Source organism: Neolamprologus brichardi, chromosome 14 (genome assembly GCF_056152115.1).
Source record: "Neolamprologus brichardi isolate AB-2024 chromosome 14, ASM5615211v1, whole genome shotgun sequence".
NCBI lineage: Eukaryota > Metazoa > Chordata > Actinopteri > Cichliformes > Cichlidae > Neolamprologus > Neolamprologus brichardi.
In genome coordinates this window covers 41,533,647-41,553,896 of record NC_142117.1, presented here as the reverse complement: position 1 = coordinate 41,553,896, position 20,250 = coordinate 41,533,647, and the positions used below count along the sequence as shown (strand labels likewise).

The following is a 20,250-nucleotide window of genomic DNA, read 5'->3' as shown; positions in this document are numbered from 1 at the left end:
TCTCATTTTTTAAATGAGAAAAGAAGAGGAGGAGTGTAGCGACTTCCACAGTCGCTAGAGGCCGGGGACTGAGCCTGCCTATTTGCCTCTCAACTTTACGCAGTAATGCGAGAGGTGGAATTGCTTGCTTGTTTATTAAAGTGCTTGAAAAGTTTACAGAGCAATGTGATCGACTCGCGATTCAAACTCTTAAAACATCACAGGCTCTGATGCAACAAGGGGAAACTCGTTGTGCTGCGGTCAACAAAAACTACGCTACCCAGCCCTGCTCTCTGTCAAAATCAAACCAGTGAAAGACAGACTGACAACGCCCTCTTAATGTCACCGCTAGCACCCACGTGACTCCCGTTACACATCACCATAGCAACCAAACAAATGAAAACCGAGTGATCATTAAAATTCAATACATTTAATTATGACTCCTACAAGGAGAAACGAGCAAAAGATACAGGTAAGCAGATGTGTCATTGGATAATGGCAGGTCATGTATCCTAAAACATTAAGAATCAGGATACTTTATTAATCCCTAAGGAAATTATTTGGGTTACAGTTCCTCCAAGAAGAAATGGTAAAAATAGTAACAGTAACAGACTAAACTCCAAACAATATATACAATAATATAATATTAATTAGTCAGTGTCAATTGTTGATTTATCCTGTTCTCATTGTATGAGGAATTATGATGTCTGTTTAGTAGCCGTTTGCATACAACGTTTGCATTCAATGCATACTTCGTCTCTCTCTTCGTATGTGTGTGTGAGGGGGGGGGGGGGGGGGGTGTCAGAGGGGGTGTTCGCCCAGGGCGCCAAACAGGCTAGGACCGCTACTGCTTATCGCGTCTACCGCTCGAGTTGGAAAAATCTGAACTCCAGTGTCAAGTCGCGCCACGACAACCAATCAGGAGCCTGGTGACGTGATGCTCTGACCTAGTTCAAAGGGGCAGGTCCAGCCACAGCCATTCATTCTAGCAACCAGTAGTCTTCTGATGAGGCAGCAGCTCTCCAGGGCAGAAACAATGTTCTTATTTTTCTCCTCCTTCTCCCTGAGGCTCTTTCACTTTAAGCTGGGTCCTTTTTATTCCTGTCTCTCTGTAAATAGTTATATTTTATATATTTCTGTTTAATGTTTTTCTGTTTGAGCATCTTAATATTATTTCAAATACATTTTTGTGTAAAGCATCCTTTACGCTGCTGCTCTGCTCTCCATAGTGAATAGAGAAGTGAGACTCTCTCTTCAAACCCAATTACTGCAATGAAGACAATTTAATTATTTAATGTTTTGAAATAAAATGTGCTTGAGCTCAGAATCTTTTAATTGTCACAGCTCTGGTTCCTTTTGACTCAGTGTTTTTGACTTCTTGTGTTTTAGTGTTACTTTGTATCATAGTTCATACTCTGGTTCATTTGTAGTCTTAGTTATTCTGTTTTGAGTTTCTCATATTTCCTGTTTAGCGTCTTGATGATCAGATTCCCTCTTGTGTCTTTGGCCTCTGTGTGTCTGTGTGTGTCTGTGTTTATATATGTTGTGAGTTATTGTGTCTTGCTTCCCTCCTCATGTTTCATTCTCTTCCCCCCTGCCTGTTATGTTTCTCATGTCTCCTCTCGTTCCCTCGCTCCCTCTAATCTACCTTTCCTCCACTTCTCTGTCAAACTCATGTGTCAGTCTTGCGTTCCTTATGTGTCTTCTGTTCCCTCGTCATTGTACTTTGTGTTTGCCGCTGTCTCTCTAAGTATAGTGTCGCATTCTCCCTCATGACTGTGCGTTTCCCCTGTGTGCCTCTTCGTATGTTTAGCTTATATATGTCCCAGTAAAGTTTTGCATTATTTGCCTTTCAGCAAATAAAGATGTGTTTTTGAGTTTCCCGTCTCCGTCTGCATTTTGGGTGCCTGCATTACAGCCGTCTATAACATTAATATCAAACCTCTTTAGTGCAAACAAGATACTTACTCCAGTGTATAAACTACACCTTGGACATCCATTCAAAAACACAATCATGACTGTTATAACTGTATGACTCTGATACAGGATATTGGACTGGATTATCAAAGTTAAAGAGGTAATTGCAGGCTAGCCAAAAAGCTACCAGGCTAACAGCTGAGAAAGCTAACAGCTGACCGAGGAAACAGCTGACTGAACCTGCTACCAGTGGAACCAGATACAATGGGGCTGAAGAGGACTCCGTCAGCTGAGGAAGTCGGGGACATTAAAAGGTCTCTTTACTTCTTAATGGAGGAAATTTCCACTATCAGGTTGCAGCAGAAAAGTATCCTTGAACTTGTGGAGGTAAAGCTCCTTCACATCCAAAATGCAGAAAAATTACTAGACTACCAGGATCACATCACATTGTGCAACTCTCATAGACAACATTTTTACAAATGACATTAAAAATAAGACTGTAAGTGGACTCCTGATTAAAGACATAATTGACCATCTTCTAATTTTTACCATCTATGATAGGAATTACAAGATCAATAAAGTGGACAGTAAAAAAGAGTACAGACAAGCAAGAACAGAAGAAAGAGTGAATGCACTGAAAAAAGATTTAATGAAACCGAACTAGGGTGAAATATATCAGAAACAAGACGTTCATAGTGCGTATAATGAATTCCTTAGAATATTTACATTATTGTATAATACCAACTGTCCAATAAAGCGATATAGTAGGAAACATAAATATATGGGCTGTCCATGGATAAGAAAAGGTCTGCAAAATGCATCTATAAAGAAAAATGCTCTATACAGAGATTTCTTAAGAAAGAGAACTGAAGATGCTGAAATCAGATAAAAAAAATATAAAAATAAGTTAATTAATATACTTAAATATAGTAAAAAGGAATACTATAAGAAGCAATTAGATATAAATAGAAATAATATTAAAAGTTTATGGGAAATACTGAACAGTGTTATAAAACGTGGGGCTGGACAAGAGAACTATCCCAAGTATTTAATTTGTAATGACCGTGAAGAATATAATATGGAGGTTGTGGCAATCTTTGGATTGTACTGATATTAATAATAATAACAATAATAATAATAATAAATTTTATTTATGAGCACCTTTCAAGTCACCCAAGGACACTTTACAATAGGATCAAAACATAATAAAACAATGTCAAAATAAGAACAATAAAACAAAAAGCACAGGATAAAATTAACTAACAATGGATTCACAGTGAATATGCAGATTTGAACAGATGGGTTTTGAGTTGGGATTTAAACTGGGGGAGAGAACCAATGTTTCTTATATTTGAGGGTAGAGAGCTCCACAGTCTGGGAGCAGAGCAGCTGAAAGCTCTGCTTCCCATGGTGGTGAGGCGGAAAGAAGGTACAGCAAGCTGGATAGAAGAAGATCAAAGTGAACGGGCAGAACAGGTACTGCTTAACAGGTCAGAAAGGTAAGGAGGAGCGAGGTTATGAAGTGCCTTGAAGGTGAGCAGAAGTTTGAATATTATCCGGAATTTCACAGGGAGCCAGTGAAGTTCCTGAAGAACAGGGGTGATGTGCTGGTAGGAGGGGTTCTGGTGATAATGCGAGCAGAAGAGTTCGGAACCAGTTGAAGCTTATGGAGGAATTTTTGGGGGAGACCATGCAAAAGAGAATTGCAGTAGTCAATACAGGAGGTAACAAGACTGTGGACAAGAATGGACGTAGACTGGGTGGAAAGAGAAGGAAGCAATCTGTTAATGTTGCGTAGATGGACGTAGGCAGAACGGGTGAGATTATTGATGTGAGATTTATAGGATAGTGAACTGTCTAGGATGACACCAAGGCTCTTAACCTGAGGAGAAGGGAAAACTGTGGAGTTATCGATGGTGAGTGAGAAATGGTTCACCTTCAAAAGGTTGGATTTGGTACCAATAAGAAGGATTTCAGTTTTATCCTCGTTGAGCTTGAGAAAATTAGAGATAAACCAGGATTTTAACTCGGATAGACATTCTGAAAGGGAGGAAGGTGGGAGGGAGGAATCAGGTCTGCAAGAGAGATATAACTGGGTGTCATCAGCAAAACAGTGAAACTGAAGATCAAATTTGTGGAAAATGGTACCTAGAGGGAGGATGTATGTTATGAAGAGGGCCTAAAACTGAGCCTTGAGGTACACCAGAGGTGACGGGCAATAGACGAGAGCAGAATGATCTTAGTTGAATAAACTGGCAGCAGTCGAGGAGATATGATTGAAACCAGGCAAGCGGTGTGTCAGAGATGCTGAGAGAGGAAAGTCTGCTTAGAAGTACAGAGTGAGAAATGGTGTCGAAGGCTGAACTCAGATCTAAAAGGACGAGAATGGTGAGAAGGCCAGAGTCAGCTCCGATTAGAAGATCGTTAGTGACTTTAAGTAAAGCAGTTTCTGTACTGTGACATGAGCAAAAACCAGATCGAAATCTCTCACAAATATTATTATTAACCAGGTGTACATGAAGTTGAGCTGCAACCACTTTTTCAAGTATTTTAGAAATGAAGGGTAAATTGGAAATCGGACGGAGGTTGTTAAAGTTGTTAGGATCTAAAGAAGGTTTTTTGAATCAGTCTTGAATAAGGAGGGAACGATACCGGTGGTGAGAGAAGAGTGAATGATAGCAGAGATGAGTGGGAGTAGAGAAGAGAAGCAGGATTTCACAAGCCCTGTAGGCATGGGGTCAAGATGACATTTGGCAGGCTTTGATTTACATATGAACTCGGAAATATCGGATAAATCGGGAAGATGAAAAGTGGAAAACGGCTCAAAAAGGAGAAAAGGTTCTGGAGAGGAGGTAGACACAACATTTGATCTGAGTTGCTGGTGGATGTTATTCATTTTCGTAGTCCAGAACAGCATCAAGGAGTTGCAGGTTTCAGAGGAATAGAAGTGTGGTGGTAAAGCGTTGGGGGGTTGAATTAGTTTGTTGGGAACTGAAAACAGAGTCCTTGCATTACCCTAATAAGACCTGATAATACCAGAGTAGAAGCTTTGTTTGGCCTTGCTGATGGAGTCTTTATACTGAAGTACATGGTATTTATAGATTTCTGAATCAACAGTTAAACTAGATTTCTAATATTTACGCTCTAGCTGCGGTCAGAGGTAAACCAGGGAGCAAAGGAAACAGAGTGGGTTTTTACAGGAGCCAGAGAATCAAGGACAATGTGTAGACAATTATTATAATATAACAAGAAATCATCAGGAGTAGAATAGAAGTCCGGAATCTGAACATTGTCCAAACTGGTAGTGAGAATGTCCATATCAATGTTGTTGATGTTGCGGAACGAGATGAGACGGGTTGGCTTGGTAGAAGAGCAGCAGAGATTGAGTGTCATGTTTCGGCTGTGTACAGGCAGGAGAAGGACCCAAACGCAAGACTCACAACAACGAAATTAAACTCAAAAAGCTGCTTTATTGCAGGACAGCATGGAAAACTAAACTGGGACATGGGTAAACTAAAACGCAAGGAAACACAGCCATGAGGGAGACTACGACACTGACAAAGAGAAACACAGGGCTTAAATACACAGAGGGATAATGAGGGAATGAGACACAGAAGGAGAGCACAGCTGGGAGTAATCAGGCTGGATGAGACAAGGGAAGCAAAACTAGAAACACTCACATGAGACGTGGACCTTCAAAGTAAAACAGGAAACACACTGACTGAACTCAAAACATGTAAACTTAACAGCAACTGAGACAGAACATAGGGAGCTGAAACATGGGACAGAAAGGCAAGGTAGACACAACATGAACATAACGACGCCCACAGGGAAAGAGCAAAACAGACCACCAAAGCACAGGACCTCTTTCAAAAATAAAATAGGAAACAATGAAACACTGACATGACTACATGGACTTGACAACATAAGAAACAGACATGAAACACATGAAGGATAAGGGAGACTTAACACAAGGGTTGAAAACACAAGAGGAATATAATAAGCAAATGAACATAGAAAACTAATGAGCTTAAACATGCACTATAAACATTAAAATGAACTAAAACTCAAAACGCTGGGTCATAAGACCCAGGATCGTGACAGTGAGGTTAAATGAAAGGAGGAAGTGGTCAGTTATGGGGATTTCAGTAGCAGAAAGATTCGAGGGAGTAAGACCAGAACAGCAGACCAAGTCCAGGGTGTGTCCTTTAGAGTGAATGGCAAAGTCGATAAATTGTTTAAATTCAGAGCCTTCGAGACAAGAGGAAAAGTCTCTGGTGAGCAGACGGTCATTATTATCCATATGAATGTTGAAATTTCCCACCAAGATCACATTTGGGGAGAGAGATGAAAGATGGGTTAGTAGATTAGCAAAGTCACTGAGGAAGACAGGGTTAGGTTTAGGGGGGCGGTATACAGTAGCTATGATGGTGGGAATGGGTCCAGTCAGCTCACATGCAAGGCACTCAAGGGAACTAAAGGTATCAAGATTAACTGGCAGGACATTCAAGTGCTGGCGAAAGAAGATCGCGAGACCACCCCCACGACCTATGCAGCGAGGTTTAGAAAGGTAAACAAACCCCGGAGGAGTAGATTCATTTAGCTGAGAAAAGTCATCAGGTTGTTGCCAGGTTTCAGTTTAGCAGAAAAAGTCAAACTTACGGTCAGATAGGAGGTCTTGGATGAGAGGCCCCTTATTTGTCAGTGAGCGAATGTTTAGAAGACAGAAGTTGAGTGGAGTATTTTCTTTTTTGCTAATCGCGGTCGGCGCCCTGGGCAGGTGGGCTAGAGATCGGTGGTTGACAACCCGATCACGGTTCCTGCGAGGGCGGCGAGTAGCAGACCAAAACGATTTAGTTCCATTGGAGTTATGGAAAATCCTGCGGGACCCGCGATGGATGTATCTCCGGCGAGGCTGGGAAGTGATGTCTGGGTGGTAGTGGAGCTCCGCCGGCGACGGGAGCGACAGCTGCCCGCGAAGGCGCAGGAGCTCAGCGGCTGTATAGCGGAGCAGACCAGCCATAGGATGGTAGACGAGCATCAGGAGAATCCATAATAGTGCCGACCAGCTCAGGAACATCTTGGGCCACATCTTCGATTATGTGGAGGAAAAGGAGCCGAGCCAGCCGGAGCGACGAACAGGTAGGCTAAAATAGCTCAAACAGTTAAGCTAGTGCAGCTCACTGAGAAGAAGACGTCAGAGCACATTCAGCTGAAATAGCAGATGTTGAGGACAAGCGTTGCAAATCAATCCCTGGCAGAGATCAATCTGGTCCTGAGTGTGAATGTCCCTGTTCATTCAAATCTGAATCCAAATAATCTAAAATGTACCGGTGAGTAGCGGTAGCCAGGCGCACCAGCGTTCACTCAAGCCGGAACCCAATTGATATTGATATGATAGTGGTTAAAAGATTTAGTAAGGCTATTATAAAACCGTTTACGTACATCTGTAATTTATCATTTCAAACTAGTCGATTTCCAGACAGAATGAAAATAGCAAAAGTTATACCCCTATACAAATCTGGCAACAAACACCATTTCATAAACTACAGGCCGGTCTCTTTACTACCTCAATTCTCAGAAATTCTTGAAAAACTGTTTAACAACCAACTGGAAAAATTTATAGATAAACATAAACTACTCACTGAGAGTACGGATCAAGCAGAATTCAATAGAATACATCACAAATTCCATAGACAAAAAGCAATATGTGGCTGGGTTATTCAAAGACTTGACAAAGGCATTTGACACTATAGATCACAATATATTAATAAGAAAACTGGAACGTTATGCTGTCAAAGGGGTAGTTTTAAATTGGGTCCTGAATTATTTAAGTAAGCAGTTTGTGAAATTAAATGGTGGTTGCTCCTTACGTATGGACATTGCTTGTGGTGTACCCCAAGGCTCAGTTTTGGGCCCAAAATTCTTCAACTTAAACATTAACAACATCTGTAAAGTGTCCAAAGTATTAAAAATGGTTCTTTTTGCTGACGATACAAACATCTTCTGCTCTGGTGATGATCTGCAGAATTTATTGGATGATATGACTAATGAAATAAGTAAAGTGAAGTTCTGGCTTGATAAAAACAAATTAGCATTAAATTTGAATAAAACTAAAACGATGTTATTTGGAAATAGTACTTTAAATACAATGCTAAGATTAAACTAAATGGTGTTGATATTGAAAGAGTCAGTGAAAATAAATTTCTGGGGGTAATAATAGATGAAAAACTGGAGTGCTCACGTAAGATATATTCATTCCAAAGTATCACGAAGCATTGCAATACTAAACAAGGCAAAGCAGGTATCACACGGGACATCACTTCATATTTTCTACTGTTCACTGGTTTCACCATACTTAAGCTTTTGTGCAGAGGTCTGGGGCAACAACTATTAAACCACATTACTTTCACTTTTTACTCTTCAACAAAAAAAAGCAGTTCAAATCATCCACAATGCAGGTTACAGGGAACATACAAACTCACTATTTTTGCAGTCTGAAATATTGAAATTTGCTGATCTAGTGAAATTCCAAACAGCACAAATTATATTCAAAGCAAAAAATAAGGAACTGTCAGATTATATTCAGAGTAATTTATAATTTAAGGGGTTTTTGTAACTTCAAAACAGGGAAGGTACGTACAACAGGAAAAAGCTTTTGTGTTTCTGTGCATGGAGTGAAGCTGTGGAACAGTTTGAATATGAAATTGAAGCAATATCCAAACATAAAACAGCTCAAAAAGAGTTATAAAGATATGATCTTCTTGAGCTATAAAGAAAAGGGAAAATGTTGAAATTAAGTGAATGTCACTATTTAGAAAACTTCATGATGTGATATTATAGTATATATTATATCAGAAATCTGTTCACTATTTTTATTACAGATTATATCAGTAAGTGACTAAATATTGACTGATAACTTATGGCAAAGGGGTGGGATTAAATAAGTGTGTACTTCTTCCCTCTCCCTTTCAACATGTAACTGAATCAGAACAGAAGCAATATTGAAATGTATTAACTTTATTTTGTATAGTATCTTTTTCTCAGATTTTCTTTGCTAAATGTACCTGTATATTGTTTACATGATTGAAATAAATTAACAAACAGGCCCAAATACAGGAGAAGGACAGCTGAGAGTGGAAAAAAATCACAAAAATAAATACTGCCAGATTTTCAACTTCGGTCTACAAGAAAATAAGAAGATCATGGGATTAGCCTCGATTGCACTTTGGACCTATTGACGGGATGCGCTCCGTCCCTTGATGCATGTACACTTTCAATTTCTGGTTGGGCTGCTTGGGTACAAAGTAAGTTTCATCATCAGATGATGAGCTTCATGTAAACATCTGCATGGAAACTGGATGCCTGGACTTCTCTGCTTACTTAGACCAAACCAAACCCTGAATTATGTTGGAAAATATGTGATGTTTTATGAAGGATCACATAAGAAACAACATTTTTTAGTTGTTTTTGAAACTAAAAAACTATTCAAAAAGTTTTAAATAGTTTAGAAAGGACTTTTACATTTTCATACTATTCATGGCTGTGTGGTAAAGCTGACATTATCTCACTTGTAATGGTTCAGATTGGACACTGTGACTGGCCGGTTCTGTGCTCCAGGCCACATGTTTGATACCCCTGGACCCATGCAACGAAGTATAAAAAACCGTGTCCACACTTTGGCCTGTGAAGAGTGAAAGCAGATATATGGCGTGATATCGAGCCAAATGCTTCAAAGTGTTCCTTGATGATGTGATAAAGAAGTGGCGTTCCTCCTCCAACCACAAACAGGAAGCTCATGAAGCGAGCAGTGTCAGTGCTTGTACGACACTCACCACGAGACCTCTGAGCAGGATGGCTGCAGTCGCACAGCTCTGCTTCTCCCTGCTGTTCACTCTCATCAGCAACATTCATGCAGAAGAATTTATCGCCATAAAAGAAGAAGGAGAGTCTTTACAGTTCAAGCTCCCAGATCAAAACAGCTCCTGCATCACCTCCAGACGTGTTGGTGAAGATACTCTGGTCCTGTGGAACATCTCTGACCCCTGGAACAGAAACTTCACAGTACATGAAGACCTGACAGGACGACTCTCATTTCCTGAGACATTTCATGGTTCTCCTTCATTTACTCTCAACAACCTGACCCACTCAGACTCTGGACTGTACCAAGAAGTGTGCTGGACTCAGGGCAGCGTGACATATGAGAGAAACATCAGCCTGACTGTGTGTAAGACAGTAAGGAGGGAAGAATATATCACAAGTCCTGATGCCACTGTAGACGTACAATGTAAAGGAGCAGGTGAGAATCTGACGGTGCGTTGGATCAGACATGACAATAAGTGGCAACAAGACATGCTGAGTATTTTCAAAGACAGAATTTTGAAGGTGAATAAAGTCCAAGAAAGTTTCCTGGAGGTGAAAAACACATCACTTCTTCATGTCTTCAATGAACAACTAACTGTTTACATCTGCCTGGTGATGAACCAACAGCAGTGTGTGAGCACTTACTCTGTATGTTTGACCAAAGAAACAAAGCGACGTTATGCTTCAGAGGGAGACACAGCTGTGCTGGAGTGTCCCTTCATGGACCCCATTCATGACCAGCCCCCAGTTTGGATGAAGAAAGTAATTCCCAACAAAACTGCTCAAGAAATTGGTCGAAACTTCTCGCTGGTACTTCCATCACTAATGTTAAATGATTCAGGTAAATACAGCTGTGTAGGTGAAACAGTAAAAGATGCGTACTTGCTTGTGGTGTGCCGTAAATTTGGTCCACCTGTAGTAAAGGTTTTCTCAGAGGGAGATGAAGTCACTATGAGATGCTCTGATGATTGGAAAAATAGTACTTTGGGCTTTATGTTCATTAAGTTGATTGAAACAGAAATTAAAATTGTGTACAATGATGAGTTCTGCAGTGACAATAGAATCACTTGTTCCAATGGCAGCCTGATAATCTCTAATGTCTCACTGGAAGATGCAGGAGAGTATGTGTGTACAGGTTTTAAGTCAGGTGAGTGTTTGTCAGCAGAAACATTTGTTCTGATCTACAGAGAGCCCTTTGGGGTTTACTCGACCTTCTACAGAGTCAGGTGGATACTGCTCAGCGGTCTGCAGGTGATGCTTTGTGTTGTTGTGGTCTGTGTGACACAGAAAACCAGGAGAGGAGAGCAGCTTTCAGCTCAGACACACACTTAATATGCTTATAATAATAATAATAATAATAATAATAATAATAATAATACATAGAAGTGAAGAAATCAAAACAAAAACAAACAAAAATATTATTGTAGATATGAATCTGTGACCTGACTGGACGGTTCAGTCTCTTATATGATTATATATTTTAAACATTTTGCCTTTTTCTATCTTTCGACTTAATTCTTGTTTATTTCTGCTCATATTTTATTTCAGTTATAATGATTATGTGCTTTTTTGTTTTATGTGATTTGATGTTTATCCATATCTCATTCATGTATCTCTCAGAGTATCATTTTGAATATTCTTCTGTTTCTATCAGTGATCAGTTCGATCTATAATAAATGTTAGAAACCAGTTGTAAATGTATTCGTTCTTCACTGTGATGTGAATCATTATCATCTCTCTTGGAAAATGTATTTTGTTATTGTGTTTAAGAGCAGATTCATTACAGCACCATGTTCATCTGCACTATATTGTTTTCATTGTTGTGAATAAACATGATTGTCTGATACAGCAAACACTTCATAATATGGACGTTACTGCTTTGATTGTGTTTTTATATTCTCCATTTTTGTTAGGAATCATTTCTGAAATAAAAATATCTAAATCTAATTTAACAGGCTGAACGTTGATGCTCTTCTGTCAATGACTCCATGATGATTTTTAATTTTAATAAACACACAATCCTCATATTTCAGTGCAGGATGTAGAGCAGAGTATATCAGTCAACTGGATCAGAGCTCATCAGCATTTTGAACTTAATATGCAGCCAACACACTTTAACACGTGTCTGATGTAGAGTGAAACATATCATGGAAAAATGGAAGACGAGAGAAGCTGCACATGGTTATCATTTATTATTTTTATTATTCGATTTTTGTTGGTGGTAGAGTTTAAAGTTTAGGGTTTTTTTAAATATTTCATTTTAATGAATTAAAAATGTTTTAATGAAAAACTATGAATTTAAAAAGTCATGATATTACCAGCATGATGACGCCAACAACTGCCATTACGATTATTACAGTTAATATTATTACTATTATTGCGTAGCACGTAGTATTCAATAATGTAATTTTATTCGATGAACATTAAAACTAAAATTTACAATTTTACAAATAAATATTAATATGATTAGAAACATCAAGTGACAATGTGTGGTCCTGCTGCTCTGCACAGCGTCCAAGCAGGGGTTTCTTTTATTTACAACAACGGTCCCCAACCCCTGGGCCACAGACTGGCACCGGTCCGTAAATCATTTGGAACCAGACCACGAGAGTTGAGGTCGGGTGTGAAATTGATGCTCTTCAGGGGTTTTGAATAACTCTTCTTTTTTTGGCAGCAGTACTGTTTTTATTTTGTTGTATTTATCCTCGACACCTTAAAGGCTGGCCCTTGAGAATATTGCATACATAAACCGGTCCATTGCACAAAAAAGGTTGGGGACGCTGATTTACAGGACTGACGGGACTCCATGAAACACAATCATAGTCAGTGTTAGAGCAGACAGTGCTCATCAGCAGACCCGGGCTATCTTTCCATCATCTGGATTCTCTTACCCTAACGTTTGTAATCAGGATAAACTGTCACACAGAGTTTGTTATCAGCTCTCTAACCTTGGGTCTTCCCTGCACACTTATATGAAAGGGGCAGGATTGAGAAAAAGATGTCTACTACGCTTACAAAATTATGAACATGGTAATAAATCCGGTCAATTTCTAGCAAACTAGCTAAAAATAAACAAAGAAAAAACAACTATATGTGCTGTTCAGGATTCATCTGGGAACACAGTATATGACCCGAAACAAATAAACAACATTTTCAGGGATTTCTATAAAAGATTGTGTTCACCACAAATAAACCCGTCTAAAAAGGAAATTGATCAGTTTTTAGACAACATAACTCTTCCAAAATTATTAGACACTCAAGTAATGGCACTGGATTCGCCACTGACATCAGGTGAACTCCAGGAAGCCCTGATAAGCATGCCCAATAATAAGGTTCCAGGTCCAGACGGCTTTCCTGCAGAATTCTACAAAGAATTCTGGACGATTCTAGCATCAGTTTTTTACAGAACGTTGTTGGAAATCAAAGAAAAGGGAAGACTTCCATCAAATATGAATTCTGCAAACATTAATCTCCTGCTAAAACCAGGCAAAGACCCTGTATATCCCTCAAGCTATCATCCAATATCCCTTATAAATGTAGACCTTCAAATAATCTGCAAAGCTCTCTCAAAGAGACTGGAGAAAATAACCCCCCTCTTAATTCATCCTGACCAAACTGGTTTCATAAAAACAGCACAAGAGAAGGAGGATTTAGTGTTTGTGTTATTACGAGTGCTAAACAAGAAGAGTTCCCAGATGGTACAGTGGACACATGTGTGACTCCTGTGATTAAAGCATCTTTCTTTCAGCTTAACGAGTGAACCGTCTGTTATGAAACGGCTGTGTGCAGGCAGGAAAAGGACCCAAAGTGCAGACTCCGGAGACAAACGTGAACTCAAACAGCTTTAAAGCTGAACTCAAAGTAACAAACTTCCAAAATATAAACAATAAACGCAGGCAGGCAGAACACACAGCATGAATGAGGGTAGATAAGAGAGATCGCGACACAGATCAAAGAGAACACAGGGCTAATATACACAGCAATCAGGGATTGAGAGACAGGAGGGAAACACAGCTGGGACAAATCAGGGCTGTCGAGACAAAGGAAGCAAAACCAGACGCATTAACATGAGACACAGACTTTTAAAGTAAAACAGGAAACATAACAGAGAGACATAAACCATAAGACAGAACTCTAACAAAGAAACCAAAGACTAGAAATGATAAATAATATCAAAATCAATTTCAATAATATAATAAACTCAAAACTCCGGGTCAACAACCCAGGCACCCTAACCGTCAGCTCGTTCAAACACACGTCAAAGTCCGTTTGGCTCGACACCACCGAACGGAGGCAGCAATATAACATAGCTAACATTAACAGTGCAGTGAATCCTGCTTGTGCCGTGATATTCAGGACTACAAACCAAGCAGCATCACTGACTTTCAGCTTGTTGTGTTTGTGGATATATGACTGACTTTAATTATCCATCAAATCATCACATTCTCTGTAAGATTAAGGTCGACAGCGTATATTTTAAAGTAAAGGCTTTAAAACCAAGTTAACGCTGAAAGTACAAACATCACTAATGTCACATAACTTTGCCGACATGTGGCCAACAGTAATGTTTTAATGTCCTTCATTATTAAACATTCGCACATAAATAAGAGACATAATATTCAGTACTTACTTTTAATACGTTACCTGGGCGATCGTGGCTCAAGAGTTGGGAGTTCGCCTTGTAATCGGAAGGTTGCCGGTTCGAGCCCCGGCTTGGACAGTCTCAGTCGTTGTGTCCTTGGGCAAGACACTTCACCCGTTGCCTACTGGTGGTGGTCAGAGGGCCCGGTGGCGCCAGTGTCCGGCAGCCTCGCCTCTGTCAGTGCGCCCCAGGGGGGCTGTGGCTACAGTGTAGCTTGCCATCACCAGTGTGTGAATGTGTGTGTGAATGGGTGGATGACTGGATGTGTAAAGCGCTTTGGGGTCCTTAGGAACTAGTAAGGCGCTATATAAATACAGGCCATTTACCATTTTACAGGCCATTTACCTGCGCGCTTTCTTCTATTTCTTCTTTTGAACAACGAGGAGAGGGCCCAGCCAGACAGCAGACCCTGCCAAAAATAGGCGCAACGCCTTGGCCTCACTCTCCACGGAAGTCTTTAGTAAAAGGCAAAAGACTTGTACGTTTTGAAGACAAGCCAGAGTGTGTGTTTCTTTGGCCTTGCAGGAAGCCGCAGTGACTCCTCGTCCCGGCTTCCGGCGTCATTAGGCCCTGTTTGCTTGGCTGAAGGGGCAGATCTCAGGCTCCGCCTGCTCTGCTCCAGAGTTCGACTTTGACAGGAGAGGGGTGTCTGGAGAGGAGCACGTTCGCGGCTTCAGGCTGCTTTCTGGCTCTTGGCTTGGCAGACCTTACTTTGTTTGGCTTTCTTGCTTTTGCACAAAGCCAGCAAAGGGGGCACCGTTCCCGGAGGCGCTGCAATACCGGGTCGATGCGTGGAGCTAACGGAGCGAGCCCCTTATTCGGCTCCCTGTTCTAAAAATGCATTTAATACGTTGCCCCCGAATCGGGGGCGTATCGGATATTAAACTGATAAGAACAGATTTTTTTTTTTTTTAAATTTTATTTATCAATCACACACTTTTCACAAACCACATATACAATTCATTAAAAAAGTGAAAACAACACCAGAAACACATTAGTAATAATAGAATATAAGAAAAATAAAGAAATAAAAAAAAATAGAAAGTAGGCACCAAACGGCGCCGCATCTTACCACTACATGGGCCCGTACTCTACAATATTCTTCTCAAACCCAAAACGTCCGTTCTAGAACGACAGAACTCTATCGGAAACACAAAAATCAAACTATCCTCCTAGTTTGAATCTCTTAAGCCTTCCTGAAACCGGGAGGTGTTTGGAAGACATGTTTCCACCTATCCTTAATCGTGTCCCAGCCCCATTTAGTTTTCTCTAAAAGACAAGTCTTCTCTATTTCTTTTACTATTATTCTACGTGTAGTTCTAGCTGTCCATTTGTAAGACCCCAGGATGTACCCCTGTCGAGCCTTCCACAAAAATAGTTTTGTCAGGGCCATTAACAAGAGGATCTTTCCGCTGGCCTCGTTTCTTTTTTCCTTCCCTGTAAGGAACATTAGCTCATCATATTGGATGCCATTTAAACACTCATATTGCACTTGCATTTCTCTCCACACTTCTTGCGCAAAACCACATCCCCACATTACATGTTCTATTGTTTCTTCTTCTCCTTGACAAGTAGTCCTTGGACAGTTTTTGTTGTCGCTTAATCTATGAGCATACATTATCGATCTCACAGGGATTTTCCTGTGTAGCAGCAACCAGTTCAAATCTTTACACCCATTGCTCAAGTCTTTTCCTTGTGCTCGTTTCCATGTAGCCTCTTTCACCCACACACACTGTGTGTGGGTTTTTTCCACCAGGGTCCTATACAAGGTCTTATGATTCAGAGCAAGGTCCTTATCCTTACATTCTAAATGCTTCTCCCGCCACTTGATCAGCTTTGCATAATACACCGGTCTGCTTTCTGCTCTGGGCGCACTATTGTCCCACTTGGTCAGTTGTCTCAATGGGCCTGATAGCCAAAAGCGAATTAAAAGTTGGCATTTGTGTGTATAAGGGTTGTTCAGTATGTTACAAATGTTACAGTAATATAATACATCCAATTTTAAAGGGATGCATGGAACATCTCTCCCTCCTTTTAGTATCGGCTGGTACATCATAGTTCTTTTCACATATTCGTACCCACCCCAAATGAACTTGAACACTTCCCGTGTTAGTTCTTTCCTAAACATTTGTGGTAATGGGAAAACATATGCCAAATGAAGTAGGGCAGGCAGAATATCGGCTTTCACAACCAGGACTCTGCCGGTTATGGAGAGTCTTCTTTTCTTCCACATCCCCAATTTCCTCCTCACTTTTGCCATTTTTGACTCCCAATTTCGTTCTGCGTCTCCCCCAGGATTCCCGAAATTAATGCCTAAGACCCGCATGGGGCTTTCACAGAGGGAAAGCCCACAAAGCCTCTCCCTTCTGCCTGCCCACCTTCCCAGAAATTTGCATTTAGTTTTTTCTTTGTTCACCCTTGACCCTGCCACCCTTTCAAAGGTATGTATTAGCTGCATAGCTTCCCTCACACTCCCATCATCCCCCAAATAAAGGATGATGTCATCAGCATACTGGGAGATTTTTAACACTTCTCCCCCTGGTAAGGCTATCCCTCTAATTTCTCGGTTTCCCCTTATCGCGCATGCTAAAGGTTCTACATAGATGACGTAAAGCAAGGCAGACAAGGGACAACCTTGTCTAAGTCCTCTTTGCTGATACACCTCATCTGTCAGAAAGCCATTTACTTTCACCTTGCCACAAATGTCAACATACATCATTTTTATCCAGCTCAGAAATGTTTTCCCTATATTGAAAGTCGTCATCACCCTCCATAGAAAATCATAATTGACTCTGTCAAAGGCTTTTTCTTGGTCAATTGTTACACATATGGAGTCTAAATTCCTGTCCTCTATATACGAAAGCACATCCCTGTGCAAATGCAAGTTCCAAGCAATCTGTCTACCCTTTACTCCACAGGTCTGGTCCTCATTTATAATAAACGGCATAGCCTGGGCCAAGCGTAACGCTAAAGCTCTGCTCAGAATTTTATAATCCACACATACCATGGACAAAGGTCTATAATTGGAAAGCATTGCCATGGAGCCTTTCTTAAACAATAAACTAATCACCCCCGTCCTCATGCTTTACAACATATAGCCCTTTTCACACATTTCATTAAATACTTCTAGCAAATGGTCTCCGATGAGATCCCAGAAGGTGACATAAAACTCTTTCGAAAGACCATCTATTCCGGGTACTTTGTTATTTTTCATTGTCTTCAAGGCATCGTATAGTTCATTCTTATTTATGCATCTATCCATTGATTGTTTTTCTTCTTCAGATAGCCTTTCCCCTAACCCCCTCAAAAAGGTCCCCTGCGCGTCTATATCCAACTCTTCCTTTTCAAAAAGGCGCATATAGTACTCTTCTACTACTTTCCGTAAATCCTCAGAACCAGTCATCGTCTTCCCATCTTTCTCCAATTCTTTTATTAGTCCTCTTTCTTCCCTCATTTTCATTTGGGCAAAAAAATAAGCTGAACACTTCTCTTGACCCTCATGCTCCTCCTGCATAAACTTAAACATCCTTGTCCTCGCTCTCTGTTGAAAAAAATCTTCTTGTTTTTTCAATAAAACATTCAATTTCTCACTTCTATCCCTATGTCTATTTCTGTTCCTATCCTCTTCCTCTTTTGCAATGTCCCTCTGTAAATCTTTAAAGACCTTCTTTGAGGCCTGTGCTCTCCGCATACTGTAACCAATTGAAAATTTCTTTATTCTTTTTTTCATTTCCTCCCACCAGCTCCCTCTATCCACATACAGACATTTCAGATCCACCCAATGTTGGAAGATCCCTCTGAAACTTGCCCTATATTCCTGTTCTAACAAGATGTCATTATTTAATTTCCAATATCCTTTTCCATATGCTGTCCCCTCTCATTCCACCTTCGCCCACACTATTTTGTGATCAGTAAAGGGCGCGTAGAGGGAACCCGTTTCGATTACCTTTTCTGTGTCTCCTACTAGTATATAGTCTAGCCTATTTCTCATTCCCCGACTATTTTCCGACGTATGGGTCGGACGGTTGCGTAAGAGCCTCCCCATGGAGTCTACTAACCTATACTTTGCCATGAGATTCCTAAGTGGAACTCTGCTCCAGAGTTCGACTTTGACAGGACAGGGGTGACTGGACGTTCGCGGCTTCAGGCTGCTTTCTGGCTCTTGGCTTGGCAGACCTTACTTTGTTTGGCTTTCTTGCTTTTGCACAAAGTCAGCAAAGGGGGCACCCTTCCCAGAGGCGCTGCAATACCGGGTCGATGCGTGGAGCTAACGGAGCGAGCCCCTTATTCAGCTCCCTGTTCTAAAAATGTGTTTAATACGTTGCCCCCAAATTGGGGGCATATCAGATATTTCAAATCTCTGACAAATTGACAATTGACAAATCTCTATCAATTTATGGAATCAAGTGATGAGGTGGCCAGTACCTGAAGTCACGAACACAGTCCTATAACCCTACCTGCATGCTTGCCTAATACCCTAACCCAAAAACTCAGTATAACATTTATCCAGCAGCACAGGCCCTGGATTTTTGAAGATGGCCTCAGGAATCAGCACAGGGCCTTGTGTGGTGTAGTTAGCCTCGGCCAGCAGCACTGGCCCTGGTGTGTTGTAGGTGGCCTCAGCCAGGAGAACAAGACTTTTGTGAAAACAGCCAAAAGCAATGTCGTTAATGTGCCCTCATTAATGGGCAGCTGCTTTGGGTCTTTTAATACACCCCTTGTGGATCAAAAGCAGTTCAATGACATGAAAATGAAAGGCTTACAGCACCAGGTATTCCCAGGAAGTCTCCCATCCAAGTACTAACCAAGCCCAGCCCTGCTTAGCTTCCGAGATCAGACGAGGTCAGTCGTGATCAGGGTGGTATGGCCGTAAGCTGCTGCCCACAGCACAATGTGTCAATTTATGGAATCAAGTGATGAGGTGGCCATTACCTGAAGTTATGAACACAATCCTATAACCCTACCTGCATGCTTGCCTAATACCCTAACCCAAAGACTCAGTTTAGCATTTATCCAGCAGCACAGGCCCTGGATTTTTGAAGATGGCCTCAGGAACCAGCACAGGGCCTGGTGTGGTGTAGTTAGCCTCAGCCAGAGCCAGAGGCTCTGGTGTGGTGTAGGTGGCCCAAGCCGGCAACTCAGGCCCTGGTGTGTTGTAGGTGGCCTCAGCCAGCAGCACAAGACATTGGTGAAAACAGCCAAAAGCAATGTCGTTAATGTGCCCTCATTAATGGGCAGCTGCTTTGGTTCTTTTAATACACCCCTTCTCTGGATCAAAAGCAGTTCAATGACATGAAAATGAAATGCTTACAGCACCAAGTATTCCCAGGCAGTCTCCCATCCAACTCCTAACCAAGCCCAGCCCTGCTTAGCGTCCGAGATCAGACGAGGTCAGGGGTGCTCAGAGTGGTATGGCCGTAATCTCCTGCCCACAGCACAATGCGTCAATTCATGGAATCAAGTGATGAGGTGGCCAGTACCTGAAGTTACGAACACAGTCCTATAACCCTACCTGCATGCTTGCCTAATACCCTAACCCAAATCAAATCAAATCAAATCAAATCAATTTATTTATATAGCACTTTTCACAGGATAAAAACCACAAAGTGCTTCACAGTAATATAAAACAGAAATACATAAAATACATTAATAATAAAACACAGCACAAATCTAATTAAAATTATTTTAATTAAAAATCTAATTAAAAGCCAAAGACTCAGTTTAGCATTTATCCAGCAGCACAGGCCCTGGATTTTTGAAGATGGCCTCAGGAACCAGCACAGGGACTGGAGTGGTGTAGTTAGCCTCGGCCAGCAGCACAGGCCCTGCATTTTTGAAGATGGCCTTCT

At 41.0% G+C, this 20,250-nt stretch overlaps 2 non-coding genes and 3 pseudogenes across 2 annotated transcripts; all 5 read right to left on the bottom strand.

Annotated features, from left to right (window-relative positions):
• Positions 1–14,793: 14,793 nt before the first annotated feature.
• On the bottom strand, positions 14,794–14,906 carry LOC148099778 (U5 spliceosomal RNA). Its single transcript, XR_015720546.1, has one exon. It is a non-coding gene; the product is annotated as a U5 spliceosomal RNA (small nuclear RNA).
• A 241-nt stretch (positions 14,907–15,147) lies between these two features.
• Positions 15,148–15,323, bottom strand: LOC148099777 (U2 spliceosomal RNA; annotated as a pseudogene).
• Positions 15,324–18,617: 3,294 nt separating this feature from the next.
• Positions 18,618–18,799, bottom strand: LOC148099776 (U2 spliceosomal RNA). Its single transcript, XR_015720239.1, has one exon. It is a non-coding gene; the product is annotated as a U2 spliceosomal RNA (small nuclear RNA).
• A 358-nt stretch (positions 18,800–19,157) lies between these two features.
• Positions 19,158–19,276, bottom strand: LOC148099775 (5S ribosomal RNA; annotated as a pseudogene).
• Positions 19,277–19,705: 429 nt separating this feature from the next.
• Positions 19,706–19,824, bottom strand: LOC148099774 (5S ribosomal RNA; annotated as a pseudogene).
• Positions 19,825–20,250: the final 426 nt, after the last annotated feature.